This window comes from Pezoporus occidentalis, unplaced genomic scaffold (assembly GCF_034315485.1).
Source record: "Pezoporus occidentalis ecotype Australia unplaced genomic scaffold, CSIRO_AGI_Poc_V1 ctg66, whole genome shotgun sequence".
NCBI lineage: Eukaryota > Metazoa > Chordata > Aves > Psittaciformes > Psittacidae > Pezoporus > Pezoporus occidentalis.
In genome coordinates this window covers 1,522,557-1,536,820 of record NW_026916009.1, presented here as the reverse complement: position 1 = coordinate 1,536,820, position 14,264 = coordinate 1,522,557, and the positions used below count along the sequence as shown (strand labels likewise).

General features: G+C 40.0%; 1 protein-coding gene across 4 annotated transcripts in view; it reads right to left on the bottom strand.

Moving 5' to 3' along the window:
- RAPH1 (Ras association (RalGDS/AF-6) and pleckstrin homology domains 1) overlaps nt 1-14,264 on the bottom strand; it is a 94,334-nt gene that overhangs the window by 55,812 nt on the left and 24,258 nt on the right. The window lies entirely within an intron of this gene.

Genomic DNA, 14,264 nt, shown 5'->3' with positions numbered 1-14,264 from the left:
AAAGCTTTATAAAAATTGCATACATTTATAGTTTCTTACCCTGCTCAGAAGTAAAGAGTTAGCGTGAAAGCTGGAATGAATAATTACAAAGCCATTCTTGCAGCTCACTTTTGTCAGAACCATGCAGGAAAAAAAACAAAATCCAGAGTCCACAATATTTAATACAGCATCAGAAATTAATTCATGCTAGCCTTGCACACGCATTCATTGCCAGCTATTGTTGGCAAAGACTGTTGATTTTACATTACAAAAATTCAAGTCTTGTCCAAGGAATTCAGCTGACCACAGTTAAGCAACACCATTCAACCCACAGGAAGTGCACTCTCCCTGTGCTGCAGATAGTTGACTCTACACATCTGTAAACAGAAATGCTTAAACAGGCCACAGAGAATGCCAGCAATACATCCCATGAGACAGTTTAAATCTTGGAGACTGTCCAGATCACTTCAGTGATAATGCACAATTTTTACCCAACAAAGAAGCTCCTCCCTGGAAGCTGAGGGTCACCATTATAGCTATCAGATCCTCATTCATTCAACAGATTTCAGGGACCAAGATAAAGACTTAATGTTCTCCACAGGTTTTCTGTTATTACCTCAAAGGAAATTAATCTTTTGTTAAACAAGCCTCTACTCTCTTCCCCAAACATGATCTCCAGACCCCTTACGTGGAGCTAAGATACATATGCCTTCCTTGGTACAGTCATACTGTTAAACCCAGGATCTAGTTCAGAATGAAAATTTACATACTTGGGAGGAAAAACAACACAGGCAACAATTTGTGAGCAATGAGGCACTATAGAAGTATAATCCCTACAGATGGGCTACAGAACATCCAGAGAGACATGGGAACAGATTGCCACCAACAGATGCACAAAAAATCTATGGTGTGCCATACACCTTGATTTGGTCAAGTAATGGGCTACACAGCAATTTCCTACACAGGTTTCAGAAAGCACCAGTTTATGTTTTGTAGATTTAAAAGCAAACTTTCTAAATGCTACTCTTCAGGAAAAGACGAACCTTAGTCTGAAATACATCAGTGTTGCAGAATTGAGCTGATTAGAGATGTTACAAAAGAAAAAGATGACCACAGAGAAAAACTGTTCAATCCAGTTTTGACTTCATATGACAACAGTTAATGCAAAATAACCTCCATGATTTTAAAACAGCCTTTCCTTCTATTTATATATTGCTTATATTTCACTTTACCTTGATAAAAGAATCAGGGAACAAGAGACTTCATAGGTGATCTACAATTCTGAGGTTAGCAGAAGCCAGTGCCTCTCATGGATGCAAGATACTGCCATCCAGTTGCTCTAGGCAAAGAATCTTTTACTGAGATTTTACTTTTGTGGGAGAGCACAATGCAGCTGCTTCCCATAAAAGGGGTAATAACATTAAAGCTAACCTGGCATGGTATATTGCACCAAGCAAACACTGAACAGATTCAATTTACCATCTAAATCTCATTTCTTTCAACACTTCAGTCCTGTTAAGTAATTCTAGCACTCGGGAAGGGAAGGAAGCTCTTCCTACAATCTCGGAGCAGTGCTGAAGTCCAAAAAAAAAATGCCAATATGCTTATGTAATTGAGCTGCATCCTTCTACCAACACTGCACCAGTTTTTATCTTTTATAAATCAGGCATGCCTCCCCCTGCAAGATTTGTCTCCATGATGTCACCTGCACATACAGAAATGGAGACAGCGGGGTAGCAGCAACTCACACTCTCCCTGAACTCCTGCAAAACAAACAGAAGCGAGATTCCACTTTCACAGACCTTCAAAGCTCTGCTTTACTACTCCTTCAGCTTTTACATGGACCAGAAATACTGCAAATTCAAGACAAAAAACACTATACAGAGTTTGACCATATCACCTTAAGTAACAGCATTCACATTCAACACCACAGCATTTCTCAATGTCTAGATACACTTGAAGTAAAGAATTTTTATTTGAAGGCTAAGGGTAGTTATTAAAAGCATGCCTTAGGAAATACGACTGCGAACTGCCATATCACATAAATGGAAACTGTGACAGAAAACAGACAGAGCTCTGTATTTACAGAGACTTCACACTGCTAGCCTTTCCCTCTTTCAGCTGTTTTTGCCACTTATGCTACAGTTAGATGGGGCTTGTTTTGCAGTGCATCCATTCTATGGCACTGTTCATAACTCATCCTTTCATTAAGAGAGGAGCTTGTTCGTTTTCCTAGTATTTCTGAGGATGTAAACCGTGAAAAGAAACAGGCATTCTTAATTTCCCATAAACTGTTGCTTTAGCTATTTTAACTTGGCATCAGAGACATTGCTTTAGTTCTAGTTACTCTGAAGACAGAATTAGCAGCCTGAAGAAAACTTTTACAAGTAAAGTACTGTTGTGTCAGCATGTCTGGCACTAAACTCTGTAGTATTTGCCAGCTCCCTGTAGTCCCCACCCAAGCTTCCTAACATCAGCTGCATTTCCTATGAGCTTGCAAAAGGCACACAGAGGATAGTGTCTCACTTAAGAAACAGCTAATATTAACTTGCTGGTTCTGTACAAGGGATCTGTCTTAGCAGAAGCTCCACGAAGGGAAGGAGATCTCAAACGACATCAATTAACGGACTAATTTAACAAATGAAGGCAGAGACAAAATGCTCAGATAACAGCATCTGAACTTTTGACATATGAACTCAAAACAGTAACAACTCAAACAGAAAGCACATTCCAGTTCAAAAGCTTGACATCTTTTTTACAGCCACTTTCTTCCTCACTGTTGTTCACAGCAAACACCTGCCGTACTTCAGCAAGTCACAACCTAACTGGGAGTTATCACACCTTTCCAAGGATACAACATTTTTATTTTTAACAAGAAAGAAAAAAATGGTGTAAGTTTAAGTGCTGGGGGGATACACCTGTTTGGGGGGGGTTTATGTGTGTTTTATTGTGGTTTTGGTTTGGGATTTTTGTTGTGTTTGTTTGAAGGAGACACTTAGAACTAAATTAGATCTAAGAAATAAAAAGGAATAAACTGTCCTAGTGTGATACCACAAAGCCACTTACATTCCTAAAGCATTTGCAGGGTAGCAGAGTTTAAGTAGCTGTTCCTTCTGCTTAGCTCATACACGATAAAATGCCAAAGTAATTTCTGGATTCAAGTTACTTTTCAACACTTCACCTTCTATTCAAGTGCATGTCAGAACAGTACTTAAAATGAGCAGCATCATTCTGGTATACCTAGATAAAATAATGTACCAATATGGCACAGTCTTACATATTCAAGTCCTTCCTGAACTGAAGTATATTCCACATGCTATTTTGTTTGCCACTACAGTCAACTTTATCTGTTTGAAACACTATTTAGCCAGGCAATGCCATAGTCACTGTACGTCATCTACCTGGTTTCCAAAACAGCTCATTAGGTCTGTTCACTTTCAAATGCATGAAGCATAATATTCTAGCTTTTAAAAAAAATATTCTAATCTTATTTTATGAAAAATGACTGAGGCTTTCATTAGAAGTTACCAGTTGCAACATTTAGTCATTACCTACTATTTCAATTACATTGTAAGGAAAAAACTCAACTTTACCAATAATTTAGAAAAAAAATATATATTATAAGCCATTACAACTTTCAGCATGCCAGGGCAAGGCATGAGATGATGCGATTTCAAAACACCAAAGGAAAGATGAAAAGCCCAAGAACAATGCTTCAAATATACCATTTTGACATTTTCAAGAAAATGCACCATCACAGAAATCCAAAACTTAACAAACTGCTGTGATCAGAAAGCAACAGCTTTGGGGCATGTAAGTTCTAATCAAAAGTGTACTTAAAAGTGTCTTTCACTGAGACTGCACTCTGCAGACTTGCACTTTGAGACGTAGTTCCTACCTTAAGTCAACCAAGTTGAACACAATAGGAAACTTTATTATCTTAACAATATCTCCTTAGAATGAAAACACTCTGTACTGAAAAAAAGCAGCTGTAAAAGAATGTGACAGCAGGATTTGTCTATACTGCACTTAATTGATGACAGAAAGATATCAGAGAAAAATAGATATCTAACTGGAAATGCTAATGTGCTTAAAGGGTCAGTAACAAGAATATGTTTATATTCACTAATTTCAGCAGCACTGTAATAAGCATTTTGAACTAGATGCTTAAGCATGTTCAAAGGCAACTGACAGCATAAAACCCCCAAACGAAAACAAATCATGTCTCTTTCAGGCAACTGATGTTTTCACCCCAACCTTTCTTATCATTTAAACATAAGCTTGTACGTGCTCATGCTTGTCACTGAACTAAGGATTTTCTTCATTAAAAAAAAAAAAAAGCTATGGAATTTTGTAACTATCTATTATAGGGATACAGTAGACAACAACAAGCACTCAAAACACTACCTGGACAAGTGACCTATTTCTGCATTTCAAAACCTAATCTCGGAAATCAAAAGGAACTATATAGCATACTCTGGTTTGGAAAACACACTCTATTAGGAGCTGGTTTGTAAATCAGAGTTCTTCCATTTCTGATCACCCATGGGTTCTCATGGCAGTATCTATTTCTGTTTAAGTTGTATATAATATAACACTACAGTACTATGCTGTATGAGCACAAAAGCAGTGTGCACACATAAGATCCTAGCAGGTTTTCACCTCTAATACTTGTTCACCTGACTGCTTAAAGAAATAAAGTCACTTACACAGGAGAAAAAAGAAAATAAAAAAATCAAAATGATTTTAGAAAACTGACAGCCACAGCTCACATTCATGTTTCCACACGTTTTCTTGAAGTAACTAATAAATGATGAAATAATTACTTTGAATGCATAAATTGTTTCATATTAGTACACTGTCCGCATGACAGTGATCAATAAAATCCAGCATTTTTCTTTTTTCAGAAAGAAAAAGAAAGTCTTATGCTATAATGAACATTAACATTTCTCTTTTAGCTTGAATACTGCAGCACACTAAGCCAATGACACAGTGAAGATAACTTGCTTTAGTATTTCCATGTTTGTTCTTAATAAGCATAAAATATTCTGAAATTAACTATTGAAAAAGAGATCTGGAGGTGGATTAGAAAGTGATGGGAAACTCTTTGCACATTATCCAATGTCCTATAACCCAGTTTATGTTAAGAGTAATCTAGATGAAAAACTGAACAGAAGAGTATTTATATCCTTTTAGCTTCAAATAGCGTAGGTACTAGCTGAATACATCCCAAGGCTCCTACAGCACACAGGTACCACAACACCTCTCGAATTCAAAAACTGAGATAAGAATCTTTCAGCCTAAAAGTTCAAATTCAAAGCATCCCAAATAAAAATCTTACGTCAAGTGAAAGCCTCTTTCAATATACTAATCTGAGACAACTTTGACATTTGTTTTTCTTTTTTTTTTTTTTTTTTTGAATCATGCTACAGGCAATAGCTTTCCAGGCTTCTAGTCACACAAGGTGAAAATACATTGAATGTCTGATAAAAAATAAAGCTTCAGGCACTTCATTAAAAGCAAAGAGACCTTTTATAACCAATGAACTCATGTGTTCCTGAAATTACTCAGGCAATAATTTTAACAGATAATGTTCTACATTTATGTATTACACAAACATAGGATCTGTGGCCATGTTTTAACAAAATCAAAAAATGTCTGTGCACTTTGTTGTACCAGTTAAACAGGTTAACCTATTTATGCAACACAGCTTTAAAGCGAAAAAATACTGAATCTATTCCTTGCACACATGAAGAGATTCACATACCCGGAAGTAGCATGGATGGTAACCTCTTGAGGTCCTGGACAGCAATATCTACCTGCCTCAATATAAGAGTCAAGAAAGAAATAGTTGCATCTAATCACACATCAATAGATATAATTAAGGTGTATAACACGTTCATAGTTACTAATGTATTTAAATACTAGGTCACTAGATTATTAGGGAATGTGACAACCTTTGATGCAAATCAGCCACCTGCTTCCTGCTCTTCCTTCTCTCCTTTCAAAGCCATTAGGAGAAGGAAGACAAATAATTAAAGAATACCTTAAAAAAGTCTTAAAAGCAATGTGCCTTTTGAGCACATTTCTTTTTCAAGTCTTTTACGTTATATCAAACAGCTGGTCTGGACTGCAGAAATCCAGCAAGTTTGAAAACCAGGTGTCCTCACTGTAAGGCCTTATTCTCAGGTTTAGCTGGGACGTGCGTAACTCCCACAATATTCGCTCCCTTACCTACTGATCTGGTTAAGATGCAAGAAGGTAACTTTGAAACCACAGTAAAGAAAACTGCGTCTGAAAATGCATGTTTTGAATTGCAGACAGGCTAGAGTTTCAATAAAAGATCAATTAAAAGCCGCTGAAAGTAACAGTTACTCAGCCAAACATATACAACATAATTTCTAACACTACTCCTAAAATTAAGCACATGCCTGTACAAGAACTTGCCTTTGCCCGTAGCTGTTTGTATTTTAAGCCCAGTTAAACAACAATGCTTTCACTAAACTCTTCAAAATATTTTTCTTTACGTTATCCATAAGTTTGCAATATAAATATTTAGAGCAATACAAGTGAACACATAACTTACATAAAGTTTAGCAATTGCTAATGAAACAGTTGTTTGAAAAAATAACTGGAAGAAGAAAAAAGTCTTAATCAGGTATCAGATGGTAACATCAAAGCAAACTGTCTCACTCTTCTTGGAATCCCCCAAAACATATCAGTGCTGTATACAGTAAACACAGGTTTTCTAGAACTCAGTGCTCTTCATAAGAACACCGTTAATGCCTTTCAGATTATAACAGGCAGTTCAACAATTTATCCCCAGAGATTCTAACCAGGAAAGTCAAACACACCACAGTTGCTCCCTGGTCTTCCACAGATTCAGCAGCACATCTTTAGAATTAAGCAGACAGTATGTTAAGCTGGCACATGACAACACAGTACTCCTCACAGACAATACAAACATGGAAGAATAAAGCTCCTTTTGGCTAGCAGCATAAAGAAACAGAAAAACATAACTGTCCATATTCACATCCACTGTAGCTACTGACTTCCCTTGTATTTACTTCCCTTGTCAAAACTTGCACACCCCCACTCTAATTTGACACAGGAACCCATGATTTCCTGAAATAAATAAACTGAAGATACTAAAATGTTACTTCATCTTCTTGATTTCTACAATAACACAATAGGAAATATTTCTGATGTGCCAACCACAAAATACCACACACCCAACCCTTCTTTGTGCAAAACCTTGAAGAGAGAGGTAAAATGCAAAGTGGATCAAGCAGAACTCTACCCTATATTTCATGGGGTTAGTTTCTCAATCACTTAAGCTGTTTTTGTATTATTATTACCATTTATATTTATTTTAGGCTTCCATAATTACAGCCTGAAATTTTAAATTAGTCTTTATAGGGTGACCCGTTGTATAATGAAAGATATTTAAAAGACCTTTCTTCCTGTAAGAGCTGGTACACACCAAAATTATTGAAACTACTTAAGAATACAGTTGCATCTGAAATTCATGCTGTTGGGAAAGCACACAATAAAACCTTCATACCCCCTGATATATTTCAGTGCTTGTCTTGCATCTAGCCAAACAGATGTTGCGTTGAAAAGAAGGCGGGTTATCATTGCATCCCATTTCCTGAACCTAGATTCCAGCCAGAGTACCCAAGTGGGCACTAAATTAATTCTCATTAAAAAAAACCATCCCAGATTACATTATGTATCACAGCAGATTCTTTACTAAGGCAACCTGAAGACACTTCTAAAAAGCTGCTTTGCCAGAGTTCATAAAAACGAAAGCTGCCTTTGCTGAAATATTTTTCAAGCAGAAGATAAAATACAGGTGTTCTCTAAAATACCGACACTCACTACCTGCAGGAGCCAACATCTTAGTTTTACCAGTTAAGATTAGAGAATTTTCAGTGCGAAAACAGAGTCAGATTATGGAAGCTAGGGAAACATACAGCTTTAAATCTCTATTCAAATTATGTTCTGCCTTGAGTAGGCAGAGATGTACTGAGAAATATACATTAACTGCAATTTTCTAGAATCTTCATTATACAGTTATTATAATACAAACACTATTGTAGCATCACTTCCCATTCAGTTTTAGCTTTGGAATGATGTCCAAACCAAGAATAACAAACATTAATAAGCTGATGCAGAAAGAGTGGCAGAACTAAGTTTAATGCAGTGCCTCCAAGAAGTACATGTCTGTAAATGATTTCTTTATATAACTGATCTTTTTAAGCTATTAGTAGGAAGTACTACTAACACCGAGGATGCACTTTGTATTATATATGAAACAAAAATACCTTACAGCAGCTGCAACCTTGACAAAAGGCAGCTAGATGTCCAAAAAAGGTTTCATAGACAAGGTAAGCTTTATTACACAATTTGCGAATTTACAAATTCGAAGCTTTAAGGTGGTTATTTATGCTTGACTCCAGACAACATATACTTTGAACACACTCATGACAGTATTTGAAGAAGACATAACACAATCAGGTCCACCTGTTTTAGAGATTTTTTGATAAACAGCAAATTTTGCTCAAGTTAAGTGCTCATTAAAATGCATCTCTTTCTTACTCACTGAAGAACCACAAGTGACCCACAACTAGTTCTGCTATTTCAGCCCCAAGTTTTTCTTTCAGAAGAATCCTTCCTATAAATCCCCAAGATTATACTTACTATATGTTGCAGGCCATTGAAGTTCCCCCCAGGCTGAAGGTTGATGGATTCTCTACACTATGTAAAAAATTACTAAACAAAACAAATTTCAGGTGCCTCAAAGAGTGATTTCTGGTCCACACAGATTAGAAAAAAAAGAAAAATTATCAGTCATTTCTTGCTGATTTGGTCTGAGGGATAGAGGCAGAACAGATTTCAGCCAACTCTAGATACTTGTTTGAGTACACAGCAAGAGAGACTATGAAAGCATCTCGGGATGATGATTCCCTACCTCAGACCACTGCGCTCCTTGCTCTGCTTTCCCAATTCTAGCTATGGCCACACGTTTCAGGAAAACATAACACCACTAAATAGTTTATTAACTGTGAAGGGAGGAAGAGGGAGGAAATGTGCAGCTGCGCACGGAGAAGACAAACATTCCTGATCACAGCAGGCAACTCACTTAAGTCCTAAAGCATGACATTAAATTCAATTACAGTTATTATCCTAATACACAGCTGCAAATGATATGAGAACACTAAGGGCAATGTAGGCAATCCTTTTACCCCCAGAGTACACAAAGGAAGTGGATGAGAGATCCAGAAGTGCACATCTCCTAATGACGTGGTAGACTTGCACATACTGATCAGCCAGCCTGAAGCTCTACTAAAGCTTATATAAAACCTTAGAAAAAGAAACAAAGAACTTAGATGCCTGAACTTTTATTGAAACTTCCCAAGGGCTTACTGATGCAAGCAAAAATGCAAGCCTTTAACATTTTACTATGCATTTATCATCACAACTATACCAGACATGCTTAGAAGATTAAAGGAAGATTTTCATCTTCCAGATAAGGGCCAAGGCAAGAAATACAAAGCAAACCACTTATGGTTTAGGAAGAGACAAGAAGGAAATTGCCTACATCCATAACTTAACCTTCACCATCATTCTGTGTAAAATCTGACTAAAAATAAAGCACAGAAACATGCATGGTATTTTACATCACCTAAAAAAAGGATTTATTTTGCAATGAGGACAACACTTTCAGACATACTGCTAGCAACAGTCCAAATCATAATGCAAAAGGTCTAACAATTCTGCCATATCTCATTTGGACCTCTCTTTCCTCTATAGCTGCTAATGTTGACTGAATTTTAATGAACAGAGAAAAAAAAAAATCAAAACCAAGCAATAACACACAAAATCAAGGCTGTCTTATTCTGCAGAAGGGCTATACAACAGCCTTCAAAAGAAGTATTCAACAGATACGAGAAAAACATCTTTTGGTAATGCAGATCTATGTTTTATGTATAGCTTTAAATCTCCATTAAAGTAAATTCTGCTTCCAGTAGGCAGAGATGTACTTAAAAATATACATCAGCTGCAGTTTTCCAGAATCTTCATTATGCAGTTACCATAACACAAATACTATTGTAGCATCTCTTCCCATTCAGTTTTCACTTTGGAATGAGCAAAATATCTTTTTGGGATGCAGATCTACTTTCTCCCCTCTTCCTCTGAGGCTGTATACAGTTCCATTCTTGTCCTTGCTGTTAAAAATGCAGGTGTATTGACTGTTCTATTTGCAGGCAATGCAAAAAGAGGGACTTTATGTCAGTGCAATTGGTAAGGAAACCTTCTTAATTCGGATGACTGAACCATGAAACTGCATGAAGGGATATGCCCTTCAGAGGAGGGGTTATCTCAAACAATACATGAGAAGAAACACATCATGAAAGAATGGCTTTGTATACATCCACAGTTAAACTTAATGGACACTGAAAAACTTCACTGTCAGCTTCATTTAAAGGAAACCACTTTACTGCCAAAACTAAACTAAGCATTAATTTAATAACACAACAGAAGCATGTGAGATTAGCCTGTGCACAGGTGCATTCATGCCATTCTGGTCACCTCCTGAATGATAGTTCCCCACAGGTACTCAACCTCCCACACTTCCCTGTGGATCTTCTCTTCAATACAGAAAAAAAAACTAAAACACTAGAAAGCACAATGTGCTTACTTGCCTCTTGCAACTTCATCCATTCCAGAAAGGATTATGTAGCCTCTTTTCTCCATCGACAGACTAAGAATAGCAATCAATTTTATTATAGTATTTGGCCTTACAGATAGATTGCTGGAAATACCCAAATATTCTTGTAGCTGTGGCCCAGCTCTTTAGGCTCACCTTGCACTTGGGAAGGGAAGAAGCACTCGCGAACTGATCACTATAAAATTCACATGCCTTTACAGACTGGTTAGTTGTGCTTTCATAATGCCTTTTTCCACCAGGCACAAATAACTCAAATTCATTTTTATACATCTACTAGCCTGTCTTTCAACCATAAGAAAGCAAAATAAAGCAAGTAACTGCCAGCTGCATGTAAAAGCTGGACATCTTAACAGTGCTTGTAGATGGTATACATGAATGATCAAACAGGAGGAGGGAGGTGCAAGAAAATCACTTAGGTCACAGGTCAAATTACAAAGCAGCTGAGAGTATTTCTTCATAAGACTGAGCTACTTTATGCTTCAGCTCATTTAAAAACTAATTTTTGCTCAAGGGACCCTCTCAAAGGTTAAAAATAATCATTATGCCAATATCCACTTAAGATACCACACCAGATGCTGGCAAGCTGTATATGTGGGTACTATCTAGACTCAGAAGAAGTTGCCAAATCCCTTTCAACAAGCACCTAGTGACAGCCTATGAACCACAGTTCAAAAAAAAAAAATGGAAGAGTATTGCTTTAGCTATAATAAAACAACCTGTGAAGAATGCTGTTTGTTTATATAAGCTTTCATATAGGAACTACATGATCTCCAGAGAACTCTTTCAACCTTAGCAATTCTGTGATTCTGCACATATATTCTTTACACTGACCTTAGTTGCAACAGGCTATAAGTTGATTTCTGGTACACTGTGGTACATTATTATATTGTGAAGAGCTAGAACTACCATCTCCAGGGAAAAAAAAAAACAAAAACAAACACACACACACCAAAAAAAACCAAAAAAAAACAAAAAAAAACCAACCCAAAACAACAACAAAAACCCAAAAAACACAACTGTCTATTTTTTTTGGAAAACCCACAAATGAATGCCTGATATACTGTCATGGGTTCAGCAGTAGCAGTCATTTTTCCCCTTCTTGGTAGCTGGTGCAGTGCAGTGTTTTGACTTTCAGCTCGGGAACAGAGCTGATAACAAGCGATGTTTTGGTTTGGCCAAGGACTTTGTGAGCCTCATGCTCTGCCAGGGAGGAGGGGAAGGCAGGAGGAAGCAGAGACAGGACACCTGACCCAAACTGACCAAAGAGGTATTCCATACCACAGCACGTCATGCCCAGGATGTAACTGGGAGTTAGCCGGAAGGGCTGGGAGACGGCAGGGTTGGAGGAGGTATCGGTCGGAGCTTGGTTGGGCCTGGGGGGCGAGTTATCGGTCGGCTGGTGGTGAGATGATGTATTCTCTTCCCTTGTTATTTCCTTTATCATTATTATCATTGGTGGGGTGGTAGCAGTAGTGATTTGTGTTATACCTTAGTTACTAAACTGTTCTTATCTCAACCCGTGGGAGTTGCATTCTTTTCGATTCTCCTCTCCGTCCCTCCGAGAGCAGGGGGAGGGCAAGAAAGGGGGGGAAGTGAGCGCACGAATTACCTGACTGGGTTTAAACCTCGACAGTTCTTTTTGGCGCCCAACGTGGGGCACGAAGGGTTGAGATAACAACAGATTTGACTGGATTAATAGTCACTCGTCACAATGCTGATTTATTGGCTCTCAGAGTTGTTTCGCTTGATCTCACAGCTTCAGAATGTTGTAACTTACGTAGAGCCGGTATTTGCTGTGATAGTGTTTATCAAGTATGGGGCTTGGGCTAAGGTTCTTGTCTCACTGTGCTTTATGGCAATGGCTTGTAATACGGGCGGGCTCCAGCAGCAGGGCGGGACGGACGTGGCCGTGGACTTGTACCTGGCCGTCCGGCTGCTCTTCACCGCCCTGGCCCTCACCCTACTCTCCATCTTCGTGAGGCTGCGGGGAGCCGAGGGGGAGCGGCCCCGGGAGCCGGCGGCAGCCGAACCGGCCCGGGAGAGCGGCCCCGGGGACCAAGCGGCGGCGGGAGCGGGGCCGGAGGCCGCGAGGGGACGGCTGCCGGTGGAGGAGGTCGGGGCGGTCGAGGAGCAGAAGGAGGCGGCTGCCGAGCAGCGGGAGAAGGCGGCGGAGGAGCCGAGCCCCGCGGAGGAGCCGAGCCCCGCGGAGGAGCCGAGCCCCGCGGCCGAGCCGAGCCCCGCGGCCGAGCCCCGCCCTGAGACGGCCGAGAGCATTTCCCGGCAGCCGCCCGCCGAGCCCCAGGAGGATGCAGGAGACCACGCAGCATTTCCCAGCAAGGCAGAGGAGGAAGAGCTGGACTCAGGAAAAGAGAAGCCGGTGGTGGGAGAGCCGGCAAGCGCAGCAGCTACACCAGCCCCAGTGACAAGTACAGCTGCATCGTGTGAGAGTTCTGAAGGTTTTGAATGGCCCTTGGGTGTCCTTGGGACCTGCCTGCTGATTGTGATGGGGATCAGCATGTTGGCACACACACAGACTGTGTTCTACCCACCACCATTTTGTCTGATCTCAAAAGTTAAGCAGAGTCAGGTTTGGGTCTTGTCTGGGGTTAGACGACGATATGGGGGGACCAAGAGATTTTCCCCAAGGCTGGACAGTCATGAGTGGCAGGGTGTGTGGGACAGTATGGGCAACTATGTAGTCCACTGGGCCCCTCCAGTGCTTTGGAAGCGTCGGAGATGGAAGGCAGCTGTATGGAGTCCCCAGCAACAAGCTGCAGAAACTGCTGAAGGGGACAGTGAATTATTTTAAGCCTGGTGGGCCCATGGCACTTCAGGCCATCAGAGCAAAGATGCAACATAGATATGGACTCATGATCGAGGGGTGGACTTAGCAATGGACACTGTTGCCCAGGTTATTCACGAGTGTGAACACTGCACACAGTCTCTCCTGCTCTGGAAGACTGTTACAAGAGATGGAGACTGACATCATGGACCAGATGGACTCAGCAGCTTTATAGGGACTGGTCCATGCACTAAGATAAGAGTGATGGTATATTAAAAATGTGGGATCTGAGCATGACGTGAATGGTATGGAATAAGGGGTGGATAATGTCATGGGTTCAGCAGTAGCAGTCATTTTTCCCCTTCTTGGTAGCTGGTGCAGTGCAGTGTTTTGACTTTCAGCTCGGGAACAGAGCTGATAACAAGCGATGTTTTGGTTTGGCCAAGGACTTTGTGAGCCTCATGCTCTGCCAGGGAGGAGGGGAAGGCAGGAGGAAGCAGAGACAGGACACCTGACCCAAACTGACCAAAGAGGTATTCCATACCACAGCACGTCATGCCCAGGATGTAACTGGGAGTTAGCCGGAAGGGCTGGGAGACGGCAGGGTTGGAGGAGGTATCGGTCGGAGCTTGGTTGGGCCTGGGGGGCGAGTTATCGGTCGGCTGGTGGTGAGATGATGTATTCTCTTCCCTTGTTATTTCCTTTATCATTATTATCATTGGTGGGGTGGTAGCAGTAGTGATTTGTGTTATACCTTAGTTACTAAAC